Raw genomic sequence first — 15,171 nt, 5'->3', positions numbered from 1 at the left:
TTTTCCTTTTCTTATGTCATTAGTCATTGATTATAAACTGCTACCTTAATATTTAATATGATATTACAAAGGATAGAAGAAAGAAAGAAAGCACACAAACATGATTGTGCATTTAAGTTGTCAGCACACATCTGCTTTGGTTCAAATGCACTGCATATCTTCCTTCAGTCAGCCAACAAAACAGCAATGGAAAAGATTAACATACTGTTGGTAAAGCAGTTGCATCAAATTGATTTTCTGCAATATAGCATGATAATCCATACTGAGAGCTCTGGATAGTACCAGCACATTTCTTGATAGACTTGGTAATGCAAAGAACACAGTAAGCAGCTTCACTTTTTTTTCAAAAAATAAATAATTGACTATTAAAAACCTAACATTCTTAAATAAGGACATCAGTAAGCACCACTGGCATAATGGATAAGGCACTGTTCTCCTAAGCCAGTGGTTGTGGGTTTAAGTCCCGTCTGAGTTGGAAGTCATTACAGCAAGTGTCTCATCACTAGAGTTGATATTTTATCCTTGCTTCAACTGTAAAACAGTCTTGCAGTGTTTAGCTTGTAAAAAAATGACCACAGAAGCTAAAATATGACATTAATTATGATAACATTGTTGTTGTTGTTTTTTAAACCTTTTCTATCACCGTGGACAGCTTATTCAAGTGCCATCTGGCATGCATGTTCCTTTGTTGCTCATCATTCATCACCAAAAATGATTTTCTTTTTCAATTCTTATGACTGTACTGATTGTATTGAATAAAATCCACATCTAGCATAACCAATAAATGCTGCAAAGTGCTCCAGTGGCGCAATTGGTAAGTGCGTGGTACTTATAAGACAGTATCTGTTGAGCAACGCCGAGGTTGTGTGTTCAAGCCTCACCTGGCGCAGCTTTGTATACTGTTTTTTTCCTTTTCTTATGTCATTAGTCATTGATTATAAACTGCTACCTTAATATTTAATATGATATTACAAAGGATGGAAGAAAGAAAGAAAAAACACAAACATGATTGTGCATTTAAGTTGTCAGCACACATCTGCTTTGGTTCAAATGCACTGCATATCTTCCTTCAGTCAGCCAACAAAACAGCAATGGAAAAGATTAACATACTGTTGGTAAAGCAGTTGCATCAAATTGATTTTCTGCAATAGAGCATGATAATCCATACTGACAGCTCTGGATAGTACCAGCACATTTCTTGCTGGACTTGGTAATGCAAAGAACACAGTAAACAGCTTCACTTTTCCCTCAAAAATAAATAATTGACTATTAAAAACCTAACAGTCTTAAATAAGAACATCAGTAAGCACCACTGGCATAATGGATAAGTCACTGCCCTCCTGAGCCAGGGGGTCCAAGTCCCATATGGGGTGGAAGTAACTACAGCAAGTGTCTCATCACTAGAGTTAATATTTTATCCTTGCTTTAACTGTAAAACAGTCTTGCAGTGTTTAGCTTGTAAAAAATGACCACAGAAGCTAAAATATGATATTAATTATGATAACATTGTTGTTGTTGTTTTTTAAACCTTTTTTATCATCGTGGACAGCTTATTCAAGTGCCATCTGGCATGCATGTTCCTTTGTTGCTCATCATTCATCACCAAAAATGATTTTCTTTTTCAATTCTTATGACTGTACTGATTATATTGAATAAAATCCACATCTAGCATAACCAACTGATGCTGCAAAGTGCTCCAGTGGCGCTTTGGTCAGCGCGCGGTACTTATAAGACAGTATCTGTTAAGCAATGCCAAGGTTGAGAGTTCAAGCCTCACTTGGAGCATCTTTGTATACTTTTTTTTTCCTTTTCTTATGTCATTAGTCATTGATTATAAACTGCTACCTTAATATTTAATATGATATTACAAAGGATGGAAGAAAGAAAGAAAGCACACAAACATGATTGTGCATTTAAGTTGTCAGCACACATCTGCTTTGGTTCAAATGCACTGCAAATCTTCCTTCAGTTAGCCAACAAAACAGCAATGGAAAAGATTAACATACTGTTGGTAAAGCAGTTGCATCAAATTGATTTTCTGCAATATAGCATGATAATCAATACTGAGAGCTCTGGATAGTACCAGCACATTTCTTGCTAGACTTGGTAATGCAAAGAACACAGTAAACAGCTTCACTTTTAAAAAATAAATAAATAATTGACTATTAAAAACCTAACAGTCTTAAATAAGGACATCAGTAAGCACCACTGGCATAATGGATAAGGCACTGTTCTCCTAAGCCAGTGGTTGTGGGTTTAAGTGCCGTCTGAGTTGGAAGTCATTACAGCAAGTGTCTCATCACTAGAGTTGATATTTTATCCTTGCTTCAACTCTAAAACAGTCTTGCAGTGTTTAGCTTTTAAAAAATGACAACAGAAGCTAAAATATGACATTAATTATGATAACATTGTTGTTGTTGTTTTTTAAACCTTTTCTATCACCGTGGACAGCTTATTCAAGTGCCATCTGGCATGCATGTTCCTTTGTTGCTCATCATTCATCACCAAAAATTATTTTCTTTTTCAATTCTTATGACTGTACTGATTGTATTGAATAAACTCCACATCTAGCATAACCAATTAATGCTGCAAAGTGCTCCAGTGGCGCAATTGGTCAGCGCGCGGTACTTATAAGACAGTATCTGTTGAGCAATGCCGAGGTTGTGAGTTCAAGCCTCACCCGGAGCAGCTTTGTATACTGTTTTTTTTTCCTTTTCTTATGTCATTAGTCATTGATTATAAACTGCTACCTTAATATTTAATATGATATTACAAAGGATGGAAGAAAGAAAGAAAGAAAGAAAGAAAGAAAGAAAAAACACAAACATGATTGTGCATTTAAGTTGTCAGCACACATCTGCTTTGGTTCAAATGCACTGCATATCTTCCTTGAGTCAGCCAACAAAACAGCAATGGAAAAGATTAACATACTGTTGGTAAAGCAGTTGCATCAAATTGATTTTCTGCAATATAGCATTATAATCCATACTGACAGCTCTGGATAGTACCAGCACATTTCCTGCTGGACTTGGTAATGCAAAGAACACAGTAAACAGCTTCACTTTTTTTCAAAAATAAATAATTGACTATTAAAAACCTATCAGTCTTAAATAAGGACATCAGTAAGCACCATGTGCATAATGGATAAGGCACTGTTCTCCTAAGCCAGTGGTTGTGGCTTTAAGTCCCGTCTGAGTTGGAAGTCATTACAGCAAGTGTCTCATCACTAGAGTTGATATTTTATCCTTGCTTCAACTGTAAAACAGTCTTGCAGTGTTTAGCTTGTAAAAAATGACCACAGAAGCTAAAATATGACATTAATTATGATAACATTGTTGTTGTTGTTGTTGTTTTTTAAACCTTTTCTATCACCGTGGACAGCTTATTCAAGTGCCATCTGGCATGCATGTTCCTTTGTTGCTCATCATTCATCACCAAAAATTATTTTCTTTTTCAATTCTTAAGATTGTACTGATTGTATTGAATAAAATCCACATCTAGCATAACCAATCAATGCTGCAAATTGCTCCAGTGGCGCAATTGGTCAGCGCGCAGTACTTATAAGACAGTATCTGTTGAGCAATGCCGAGGTTGTGAGTTCAAGCCTCACCCGGAGCAGCTTTGTATACTGTTTTTTTTTTCCTTTTCTTATGTCATTAGTCATTGATTATAAACTGCTACCTTAATATTTAATATGATATTACAAAGGATGGAAGAAAGAAAGAAAGCACACAAACATGATAGTGCATTTAAGTTGTCAGCACACATCTGCTTTGGTTCAAATGCACTGCATATCTTCCTTCAGTCAGCCAACAATACAGCAATGGAAAAGATTAACATACTGTTGGTAAAGCAGTTGCATCAAATTGATTTTCTGCAATATAGCATGATAATCCATACTGAGAGCTCTGGATAGTACCAGCACATTTCTTGATAGACTTGGTAATGCAAAGAACACAGTAAACAGCTTCACTTTTTTTTCAAAAAATAAATAATTGACTATTAAAAACCTAACATTCTTAAATAAGGACATCAGTAAGCACCACTCGCATAATGGATAAGGCACTGTTCTCCTAAGCCAGTGGTTGTGGGTTTAAGTCCCGTCTGAGTTGGAAGTCATTACAGCAAGTGTCTCATCACTAGAGTTGATATTTTATCCTTGCTTCAACTGTAAAACAGTCTTGCAGTGTTTAGCTTGTAAAAATTGACCACAGAAGCTAAAATATGGCATTAATTATGATAACATTGTTGTTGTTGTTTTTTAAACCTTTTCTATCACCATGGACAGCTTATTCAAGTGCCATCTGGCATGCATGTTCCTTTGTTGCTCATCATTCATCACCAAAAATGATTTTCTTTTTAATTCTTATGACTGTACTGATTGTATTGAATAAAATCCACATCTAGCATAATCAATCAATGCTGCAAAGTGCTCCAGTGGCGCAATTGGTAAGTGCGTGGTACTTATAAGACAGTATCTGTTGAGCAATGCTGAGGTTGTGTGTTCAAGCCTCACCTGGAGCAGCTTTGTATACTGTTTTTTTTCCTTTTCTTATGTCATTAGTCATTGATTATAAACTGCTACCTTAATATTTAATATGATATTACAAAGGATGGAAGAAAGAAAGAAAGAAAAAACACAAACATGATTGTGCATTTAAGTTGTCAGCACACATCTGCTTTGGTTCAAATGCACTGCATATCTTCCTTCAGTCAGCCAACAAAACAGCAATGGAAAAGATTAACATACTGTTGGTAAAGCAGTTGCATCAAATTGATTTTCTGCAATATAGCATGATAATCCATACTGACAGCTCTGGATAGTACCAGCACATTTCTTGCTGGACTTGGTAATGCAAAGAACACAGTAAACAGATTCACTTTTTTTCAAAAATAAATAATTGACTATTAAAAACCTATCAGTCTTAAATAAGGACATCAGTAAGCACCATGTGCATAATGGATAAGGCACTGTTCTCCTAAGCCAGTGGTTGTGGGTTTAAGTCCCGTCTGAGTTGGAAGTCATTACAGCAAGTGTCTCATCACTAGAGTTGATATTTTATCTTTGCTTCAACTGTAAAACAGTCTTGCAGTGTTTAGCTTGTAAAAAATGACCACAGAAGCTAAAATATGACATTAATTATGATAACATTGTTGTTGTTGTTTTTTAAACCTTTTCTATCACCGTGGACAGCTTATTCAAGTGCCATCTAGCATGCATGTTCCTTTGTTGCTCATCATTCATCACCAAAAATGATTTTCTTTTTCAATTCTTATGATTGTACTGATTGTATTGAATAAAATCCACATCTAGCATAACCAATTAATGCTGCAAATTGCTCCAGTGGCGCAATTGGTCAGCGCGCAGTACTTATAAGACAGTTTCTGTTGAGCAATGCTGAGGTTGTGAGTTCAAACCTCACCTGGAGCATCTTTGTATACTGTTTTTTTTACTTTTCTTATGTCATTAGTCATTGATTATAAACTGCTACCTTAATTTTTAATATGATATTACAAAGGATGGAAGAAAGAAAGAAAGCACACAAACATGATTGTGCATTTAAGTTGTCAGCACACATATGCTTTGGTTCAAATGCACTGCATATCTTCCTTCAGTCAGCCAACAAAACAGCAATGGAAAAGATTAACATACTGTTGGTAAAGCAGTTACATCAAATTGATTTTCTGCAATATAGCATGATAATCCATACTGAGAGCTCTGGATAGTACCAGCAAATTTCTTGCTAGACTTGGTAATGCAAAGAACACAGTAAACAGCTTCACTTTTTTTTCAAAAAATAAATAATTGACTATTAAAAACCTAACATTCTTAAATAAGGACATCAGTAAGCACCACTGGCATAATGGATAAGGCACTGTTCTCCTTAGCCAGTGGTTGTGGGTTTAAGTCCCGTCTGAGTTGGAAGTCATTACAGCAAGTGTCTCATCACTAGAGTTGATATTTTATCCTTGCTTCAACTGTAAAACAGTCTTGCAGTGTTTAGCTTGTAAAAAATGACCACAGAAGCTAAAATATGACATTAATTATGATAACATTGTTGTTGTTGTTTTTTAAACCTTTTCTATCACCGTGGACAGCTTATTCAAGTGCCATCTGACATGCATGTTCCTTTGTTGCTCATCATTCATCACCAAAAATGATTTTCTTTTTCAATTCTTATGACTGTACTGATTGTATTGAAAAAAATCCACATCTAGCATAACCAATTAATGCTGCAAAGTGCTCCAGTGGCGCAATTGGTCAGCGCGCAGTACTTATAAGACAGTATATGTTGAGCAATGCCGAGGTTGTGAGTTCAAGCCTCACCTGGAGCATCTTTGTATACTGTTTTTTTTTCCTTTTCTTGTGTCATTAGTCATTGATTATAAACTGCTACCTTAATATTTAATATGATATTACAAAGGATGGAAGAAAGAAAGAAAAACACAAACATGATTGTGCATTTAAGTTGTCAGCACACATCTGCTTTGGTTCAAATGCACTGCATATCTACCTTTAGTCAGCCAACAAAACAGCAATGGAAAAGATTAACATACTGTTGGTAAAGCAGTTGCATCAAATTGATTTTCTGCAATATAGCATGATAATCCATACTGACAGCTCTGGATAGTACCAGCACATTTCTTGCTGGACTTGGTAATGTAAAGAATACAGTAAACAGCTTCACTTTTTTTCAAAAATAAATAATTGACTATTAAATACCTATCAGTCTTAAATAAGGACATCAGTAAGCACCACTGGCATAATGGATAAGTCACTGCCCTCCTAAGCCAGGGGTTCCAAGTCCCATATGGGGTGGAAGTCATTACAGCAAGTGTCTCATCACTAGAGTTGATATTTTATCCTTGCTTCAACTGTAAAACAGTCTTGCAGTGTTTAGCTTGTAAAAAATGACCACAGAAGCTAAAATATGACATTAATTATGATAACATTGTTGTTGTTGTTGTTGTTTAAACCTTTTCTATCACCGTGGACAGCTTATTCAAGTGCCATCTGGCATGCATGTTCCTTTGTTGCTCATCATTCATCACCAAAAATGATTTTCTTTTTCAATTCTTATGACTGTACTGATTGTATTGAATAAAATCCACATCTAGCATAACCAATTAATGCTGAAAAGTGCTCCAGTGGCGCAATTGGTCAGCGCACAGTACTTTTAAGACAGTATCTGTTGAGCAATGCCGAGGTTGTGAGTTCAAGCCTCACCTCGAGCATCTTTGTATACTTTTTGTTTCCTTTTCTTATGTCATTAGTCATTGATTATAAATTGCTACCTTAATATTTAATATGATATTACAAAGGATGGAAGAAAGAAAGAAAAAACACAACCATGATTGTGCATTTAAGTTGTCAGCACACATCTGCTTTGGTTCAAATGCACTGCATATCTTCCTTCAGTCAGCCAACAAAACAGCAATGGAAAAGATTAACATACTGTTGGTAAAGCAGTTACATCAAATTGATTTTCTGCAATATAGCATGATAATCCATACTGACAGCTCTGGATAGTACCAGCACATTTCTTGCTGGACTTGGTAATGCAAAGAACACAGTAAACAGCTTCACTTTTTTTCAAAAATAAACAATTGACTATTAAAAACCTATCAGTCTTAAATAAGGACATCAGTAAGCACCACTGGCATAATGGATAAGGCACTGTTCTCCTAAGCCAGGGGTTCCAAGTCCCATATGGGGTGGAAGTCATTACAGCAAGTGTCTCATCACTAGAGTTGATATTTTATCCTTGCTTCAACTGTAAAACAGTCTTGCAGGGTTTAGCTTGTAAAAAAGTGACCACAGAAGCTAAAATATGACATTAATTATGATAACATTGTTGTTGTTGTTGTTTTTTAAACCTTTTCTATCACCGTGGACAGCTTATTCAAGTGCCATCTGGCATGCATGTTCCTTTGTTGCTCATCATTCATCACCAAAAATGATTTTCTTTTTCAATTCTTATGACTGTACTGATTGTATTGAATAAAATCCACATCTAGCATAACCAAATAATGCTGCAAAGTGCTCCAGTGGCGCAATTGGTCAGCGCGCAGTACTTATAAGACAGTATCTGTTGAGCAATGCCGAGGTTGTGAGTTCAAGCCTCACCTGGAGCATCTTTGTACACTGTTTTTTTTCCTTTTCTTATGTCATTAGTCATTGATTATAAACTGCTACCTTAATATTTAATATGATATTACAAAGGATGGAAGAAAGAAAGAAAAAACTCAAACATGATTGTGCATTTAAGTTGTCAGCACACATCTGCTTTGGTTCAAATGCACTGCATATCTTCCTTCAGTCAGCCAACAAAACAGCAATGGAAAAGATTAACATACTGTTGGTAAAGCAGTTGCATCAAATTGATTTTCTGCAATATAGCATGATAATCCATACTGACAGCTCTGGATAGTACCAGCACATTTCTTGCTGGACTTGGTAATGCAAAGAACACAGTAAACAGCTTCACTTTTTCCTCAAAAATAAATAATTGACTATTAAAAACCTAACAGTCTTAAATAAGAACATCAGTAAGCACCACTGGCATAATGGATAAGTCACTGCCCTCCTAAGCCAGGGGTTCCAAGTCCCATATGGGGTGGAAGTCATTACAGCAAGTGTCTCATCACTAGAGTTGATATTTTATCCTTGCTTCAACTGTAAAACAGTCTTGCAGGGTTTAGCTTGTAAAAAATGACCACAGAAGCTAAAATATGACATTAATTATGATAACATTGTTGTTGTTGTTGTTTTTTAAACCTTTTCTATCACCGTGGACAGCTTATTCAAGTGCCATCTGGCATGCATGTTCCTTTGTTGCTCATCATTCATCACCAAACATGATTTTCTTTTTCAATTCTTATTACTGTACTGATTGTATTGAATAAAATCCACATCTAGCATAACCAATTAATGCTGCAAAGTGCTCCAGTGGCGCAATTGGTCAGCGTGCAGTACTAATAAGACAGTGTTTGTTGAGCAATGCCGAGGTTGTGAGTTCAAGCCTCACCTGGAGCATCTTTGTATACTGTTTTTTTTTCCTTTTCTTATGTCATTAGTCATTGATTATAAACAGCTACCTTAATATTTAATATGATATTACAAAGGATGGAAGAAAGAAAGAAAAAACACAAACATGATTGTGCATTTAAGTTGTCAGCACACATCTGCTTTGGTTCAAATGCACTGCATATCTTCCTTCAGTCAGCCAACAAAACAGCAATGGAAAAGATTAACATACTGTTGGTAAAGCAGTTGCATCAAATTGATTTTCTGCAATATAGCATGATAATCCATACTGACAGCTCTGGATAGTACCAGCACATTTCTTGCTGGACTTGGTAATGCAAAGAACACGGTAAACAGCTTCACTTTTTTTCAAAAATAAATAATTGACTATTAAAAACCTATCAGTCTTAAATAAAGACATCAGTAAGCACCACTGGCATAATGGATAAGTCACTGCCCTCCTAAGCCAGGGGTTCCAAGTCCCATATGGGGTGGAAGTCATTACAGCAAGTGTCTCATCACTAGAGTTGATATTTTATCCTGGCTTCAACTGTAAAACAGTCTTGCAGGGTTTAGCTTGTAAAAAATGACCACAGAAGCTAAAATATGACATTAATTATGATAACATTGTTGTTGTTGTTTTTTAAACCTTTTCTATCACCGTGGACAGCTTATTCAAGTGCCATCTGGCATGCATGTTCCTTTGTTGCTCATCATTCATCACCAAAAATGATTTTCTTTTTCAATTCTTATTACTGTACTGATTGTATTGAATAAAATCCACATCTAGCATAACCAATTAATGCTGCAAAGTGCTCCAGTGGCGCAATTGGTCAGCGTGCAGTACTAATAAGACAGTATCTGTTGAGCAATGCCGAGGTTGTGAGTTCAAGCCTCACCTGGAGCATCTTTGTATACTGTTTTTTTTTTCCTTTTCTTATGTCATTAGTCATTGATTATAAACTGCTACCTTAATATTTAATATGATATTACAAAGGATGGAAGAAAGAAAGAAAAAACACAAACATGATTGTGCATTTAAGTTGTCAGCACACATCTGCTTTGGTTCAAATGCACTGCATATCTTCCTTCAGTCAGCCAACAAAACAGCAATGGAAAAGATTAACATACTGTTGGTAAAGCAGTTGCATCAAATTGATTTTCTGCAATATAGCATGATAATCCATACTGACTGCTCTGGATAGTACCAGCACATTTCTTGCTGGACTTGGTAATGCAAAGAACACGGTAAACAGCTTCACTTTTTTTCAAAAATAAATAATTGACTATTAAAAACCTATCAGTCTTAAACAAAGACATCAGTAAGCACCACTGGCATAATGGATAAGGCACTGTTCTCCTAAGCCAGTGGTTGTGGGTTTAAGTCCCGTCTGAGTTGGAAGTCATTACAGCAAGTGTCTCATCACTAGAGTTGATATTTTATCCTTGCTTTAACTGTAAAACAGTCTTGCAGTGTTTAGCTTGTAAAAAATGACCACAGAAGCTAAAATATGACATTAATTATGATAACATTGTTGTTGTTGTTGTTGTTGTTTTTTAAACCTTTTCTATCACCGTGGACAGCTTATTCAAGTGCCATCTGGCATGCATGTTCCTTTGTTGCTCATCATTCATCACCAAAAATGATTTTCTTTTTCAATTCTTATGACTGTACTGATTGTATTGAATAAAATCCACATCTAGCATAACCAATTAATGCTGCAAAGTGCTCCAGTGGCGCAATTGGTCAGCGCGCAGTACTTATAAGACAGTATCTGTTGAGCAATGCCGAGGTTGTGAGTTCAAGCCTCACCTGGAGCATCTTTGTACACTGTTTTTTTTCCTTTTCTTATGTCATTAGTCATTGATTATAAACTGCTACCTTAATATTTAATATGATATTACAAAGGATGGAAGAAAGAAAGAAAAAACTCAAACATGATTGTGCATTTAAGTTGTCAGCACACATCTGCTTTGGTTCAAATGCACTGCATATCTTCCTTCAGTCAGCCAACAAAACAGCAATGGAAAAGATTAACATACTGTTGGTAAAGCAGTTGCATCAAATTGATTTTCTGCAATATAGCATGATAATCCATACTGACAGCTCTGGATAGTACCAGCACATTTCTTGCTGGACTTGGTAATGCAAAGAACACAGTAAACAGCTTCACTTTTTCCTCAAAAATAAATAATTGACTATTAAAAACCTAACAGTCTTAAATAAGAACATCAGTAAGCACCACTGGCATAATGGATAAGTCACTGCCCTCCTAAGCCAGGGGTTCCAAGTCCCATATGGGGTGGAAGTCATTACAGCAAGTGTCTCATCACTAGAGTTGATATTTTATCCTTGCTTCAACTGTAAAACAGTCTTGCAGTGTTTAGCTTGTAAAAAATGACCACAGAAGCTAAAATATGACATTAATTATGATAACATCGTTGTTGTTGTTGTTTTTTAAACCTTTTCTATCACCGTGGACAGCTTATTCAAGTGCCATCTGGCATGCATGTTCCTTTGTTGCTCATCATTCATCACCAAAAATGATTTTCTTTTTCAATTCTTATGACTGTACTGATTGTATTGAAAAAAATCCACATCTAGCATAACCAATTAATGCTGCAAAGTGCTCCAGTGGCGCAATTGGTCAGCGCGCTATACTTATAAGACAGTATATGTTGAGCAATGCCGAAGTTGTGAGTTCAAGCCTCACCTGGAGCATCTTTGTATACTGTTTTTTTTCCTTTTCTTATGTCATTAGTCATTGATTATAAACTGCTACCTTAATATTTAATATGATATTACAAAGGATGGAAGAAAGAAAGAAAAACACAAACATGATTGTGCATTTAAGTTGTCAGCACACATCTGCTTTGGTTCAAATGCACTGCATATCTACCTTTAGTCAGCCAACAAAACAGCAATGGAAAAGATTAACATACTGTTGGTAAAGCAGTTGCATCAAATTGATTTTCTGCAATATAGCATGATAATCCATACTGACAGCTCTGGATAGTACCAGCACATTTCTTGCTGGACTTGGTAATGTAAAGAATACAGTAAACAGCTTCACTTTTTTTCAAAAATAAATAATTGACTATTAAATACCTATCAGTCTTAAATAAGGACATCAGTAAGCACCACTGGCATAATGGATAAGTCACTGCCCTCCTAAGCCAGGGGTTCCAAGTCCCATATGGGGTGGAAGTCATTACAGCAAGTGTCTCATCACTAGAGTTGATATTTTATCCTTGCTTCAACTGTAAAACAGTCTTGCAGTGTTTAGCTTGTAAAAAATGACCACAGAAGCTAAAATATGACATTAATTATGATAACATTGTTGTTGTTGTTGTTGTTGTTGTTTAAACCTTTTCTATCACCGTGGACAGCTTATTCAAGTGCCATCTGGCATGCATGTTCCTTTGTTGCTCATCATTCATCACCAAAAATGATTTTCTTTTTCAATTCTTATGACTGTACTGATTGTATTGAATAAAATCCACATCTAGCATAACCAATTAATGCTGAAAAGTGCTCCAGTGGCGCAATTGGTCAGCGCACAGTACTTTTAAGACAGTATCTGTTGAGCAATGCCGAGGTCGTGAGTTCAAGCCTCACCTGGAGCATCTTTGTATACTTTTTGTTTCCTTTTCTTATGTCATTAGTCATTGATTATAAATTGCTACCTTAATATTTAATATGATATTACAAAGGATAGAAGAAAGAAAGAAAAAACACAACCATGATTGTGCATTTAAGTTGTCAGCACACATCTGCTTTGGTTCAAATGCACTGCATATCTTCCTTCAGTCAGCCAACAAAACAGCAATGGAAAAGATTAACATACTGTTGGTAAAGCAGTTACATCAAATTGATTTTCTGCAATATAGCATGATAATCCATACTGACAGCTCTGGATAGTACCAGCACATTTCTTGCTGGACTTGGTAATGCAAAGAACACAGTAAACAGCTTCACTTTTTTTCAAAAATAAACAATTGACTATTAAAAACCTATCAGTCTTAAATAAGGACATCAGTAAGCACCACTGGCATAATGGATAAGGCACTGTTCTCCTAAGCAAGGGGTTCCAAGTCCCATATGGGGTCGAAGTCATTACAGCAAGTGTCTCATCACTAGAGTTGATATTTTATCCTTGCTTCAACTGTAAAACAGTCTTGCAGGGTTTAGCTTGTAAAAAATGACCACACAAGCTAAAATATGACATTAATTATGATAACATTGTTGTTGTTGTTTTTTAAACCTTTTCTATCACCGTGGACAGCTTATTCAAGTGCCATCTGGCATGCATGTTCCTTTGTTGCTCATCATTCATCACCAAAAATGATTTTCTTTTTCAATTCTTATGACTGTACTGATTGTATTGAATAAAATCCACATCTAGCATAACCAATCAATGCTGCAAAGTGCTCCAGTGGCGCAATTGGTCAGCGCGCAGTACTAATAAGACAATATCTGTTGAGCAATGCTGAGGTTGTGAGTTCAAGCCTCACCTGGAGCATCTTTGTATACTGTTTTTTTTTCCTTTTCTTATGTCATTAGTCATTGATTATAAACTGCTACCTTAATATTTAATATGATATTACAAAGGATGGAAGAAAGAAAGAAAAAACACAAACATGATTGTGCATTTAAGTTGTCAGCACACATCTGCTTTGGTTCAAATGCACTGCATATCTTCCTTCAGTCAGCTAACGAAACAGCAATGGAAAAGATTAACATACTGTTGGTAAAGCAGTTGCATCAAATTGATTTTCTGCAATATAGCATGATAATCCATACTGACAGCTCTGGATAGTACCAGCACATTTCATGCTGGACTTGGTAATGCAAAGAACACAGTAAACAGCTTCACTTTTTTTCAAAAATAAATAATTGACTATTAAAAACCTATCAGTCTTAAATAAAGACATCAGTAAGCAGCACTGGCATAATGGATAAGGCACTGTTCTCCTAAGCCAGTGGTTGTGGGTTTAAGTCCTGTCTGAGTTGGAAGTCATTACAGCAAGTGTCTCATCACTAGAGTTGATATTTTATCCTTGCTTCAACTGTAAAACAGTCTTGCAGTGTTTAGCTTGTAAAAAAATGACCACAGAAGCTAAAATATGACATTAATTATGATAACATTGTTGTTGTTGTTGTTGTTTTTTAAACCTTTTCTATCACCGTGGACAGCTTATTCAAGTGCCATCTGGCATGCATGTTCCTTTGTTGCTCATCATTCATCACCAAAAATGATTTTCTTTTTCAATTCTTATGACTGTACTGATTGTATTGAATAAAATCCACATCTAGCATAACCAATTAATGCTGCAAAGTGCTCCAGTGGCGCAATTGGTCAGCGCGCAGTACTTATAAGACAGTATCTGTTGAGCAATGCCGAGGTTGTGAGTTCAAGCCTCACCTGGAGCATCTTTGTACACTGTTTTTTTCCTTTTCTTATGTCATTAGTCATTGATTATAAACTGCTACCTTAATATTTAATATGATATTACAAAGGATGGAAGAAAGAAAGAAAAAACTCAAACATGATTGTGCATTTAAGTTGTCAGCACACATCTGCTTTGGTTCAAATGCACTGCATATCTTCCTTCAGTCAGCCAACAAAACAGCAATGGAAAAGATTAACATACTGTTGGTAAAGCAGTTGCATCAAATTCATTTTCTGCAATATAGCATGATAATCCATACTGACAGCTCTGGATAGTACCAGCACATTTCTTGCTGGACTTGGTAATGCAAAGAACACAGTAAACAGCTTCACTTTTTCCTCAAAAATAAATAATTGACTATTAAAAACCTAACAGTCTTAAATAAGAACATCAGTAAGCACCACTGGCATAATGAATAAGTCACTGCCCTCCTAAGCCAGGGGTTCCAAGTCCCATATGGGGTGGAAGTCATTACAGCAAGTGTCTCATCACTAGAGTTGATATTTTATCCTTGCTTCAACTGTAAAACAGTCTTGCAGGGTTTAGCTTGTAAAAAATGACCACACAAGCTAAAATATGACATTAATTATGATAACATTGTTGTTGTTGTTTTTTAAACCTTTTCTATCACCGTGGACAGCCTATTCAAGTGCCATCTGGCATGCATGTTCCTTTGTTGCTCATCATTC

At 35.8% G+C, this 15,171-nt stretch overlaps 9 non-coding genes across 9 annotated transcripts; all 9 read left to right on the top strand.

The window, feature by feature from the left end:
• Positions 1-2,595: 2,595 nt before the first annotated feature.
• Positions 2,596-2,688, top strand: TRNAI-UAU (transfer RNA isoleucine (anticodon UAU)). Its single transcript is given in 2 exon segments — positions 2,596-2,633; positions 2,653-2,688. It is a non-coding gene; the product is annotated as a tRNA-Ile (tRNA).
• A 2,650-nt stretch (positions 2,689-5,338) lies between these two features.
• TRNAI-UAU (transfer RNA isoleucine (anticodon UAU)) lies at positions 5,339-5,431 on the top strand. The gene is given in 2 exon segments: positions 5,339-5,376; positions 5,396-5,431. It is a non-coding gene; the product is annotated as a tRNA-Ile (tRNA).
• Positions 5,432-6,243: 812 nt separating this feature from the next.
• On the top strand, positions 6,244-6,336 carry TRNAI-UAU (transfer RNA isoleucine (anticodon UAU)). The gene is given in 2 exon segments: positions 6,244-6,281; positions 6,301-6,336. It is a non-coding gene; the product is annotated as a tRNA-Ile (tRNA).
• Positions 6,337-8,043: 1,707 nt separating this feature from the next.
• Positions 8,044-8,136, top strand: TRNAI-UAU (transfer RNA isoleucine (anticodon UAU)). Its single transcript is given in 2 exon segments — positions 8,044-8,081; positions 8,101-8,136. It is a non-coding gene; the product is annotated as a tRNA-Ile (tRNA).
• Positions 8,137-8,944: 808 nt separating this feature from the next.
• Positions 8,945-9,037, top strand: TRNAI-AAU (transfer RNA isoleucine (anticodon AAU)). The gene is given in 2 exon segments: positions 8,945-8,982; positions 9,002-9,037. It is a non-coding gene; the product is annotated as a tRNA-Ile (tRNA).
• An 805-nt stretch (positions 9,038-9,842) lies between these two features.
• TRNAI-AAU (transfer RNA isoleucine (anticodon AAU)) lies at positions 9,843-9,935 on the top strand. The gene is given in 2 exon segments: positions 9,843-9,880; positions 9,900-9,935. It is a non-coding gene; the product is annotated as a tRNA-Ile (tRNA).
• An 821-nt stretch (positions 9,936-10,756) lies between these two features.
• TRNAI-UAU (transfer RNA isoleucine (anticodon UAU)) lies at positions 10,757-10,849 on the top strand. The gene is given in 2 exon segments: positions 10,757-10,794; positions 10,814-10,849. It is a non-coding gene; the product is annotated as a tRNA-Ile (tRNA).
• A 2,609-nt stretch (positions 10,850-13,458) lies between these two features.
• Positions 13,459-13,551, top strand: TRNAI-AAU (transfer RNA isoleucine (anticodon AAU)). The gene is given in 2 exon segments: positions 13,459-13,496; positions 13,516-13,551. It is a non-coding gene; the product is annotated as a tRNA-Ile (tRNA).
• Positions 13,552-14,369: 818 nt separating this feature from the next.
• TRNAI-UAU (transfer RNA isoleucine (anticodon UAU)) lies at positions 14,370-14,462 on the top strand. The gene is given in 2 exon segments: positions 14,370-14,407; positions 14,427-14,462. It is a non-coding gene; the product is annotated as a tRNA-Ile (tRNA).
• Positions 14,463-15,171: the final 709 nt, after the last annotated feature.

The sequence above is a fragment of the Pseudophryne corroboree genome, unplaced genomic scaffold, assembly GCF_028390025.1.
Source record: "Pseudophryne corroboree isolate aPseCor3 unplaced genomic scaffold, aPseCor3.hap2 scaffold_1274, whole genome shotgun sequence".
In the NCBI taxonomy this organism is placed as follows: domain Eukaryota; kingdom Metazoa; phylum Chordata; class Amphibia; order Anura; family Myobatrachidae; genus Pseudophryne; species Pseudophryne corroboree.
Note: the sequence above shows the minus strand (reverse complement) of the source record. Positions and strands in the feature narration are given on the sequence as shown.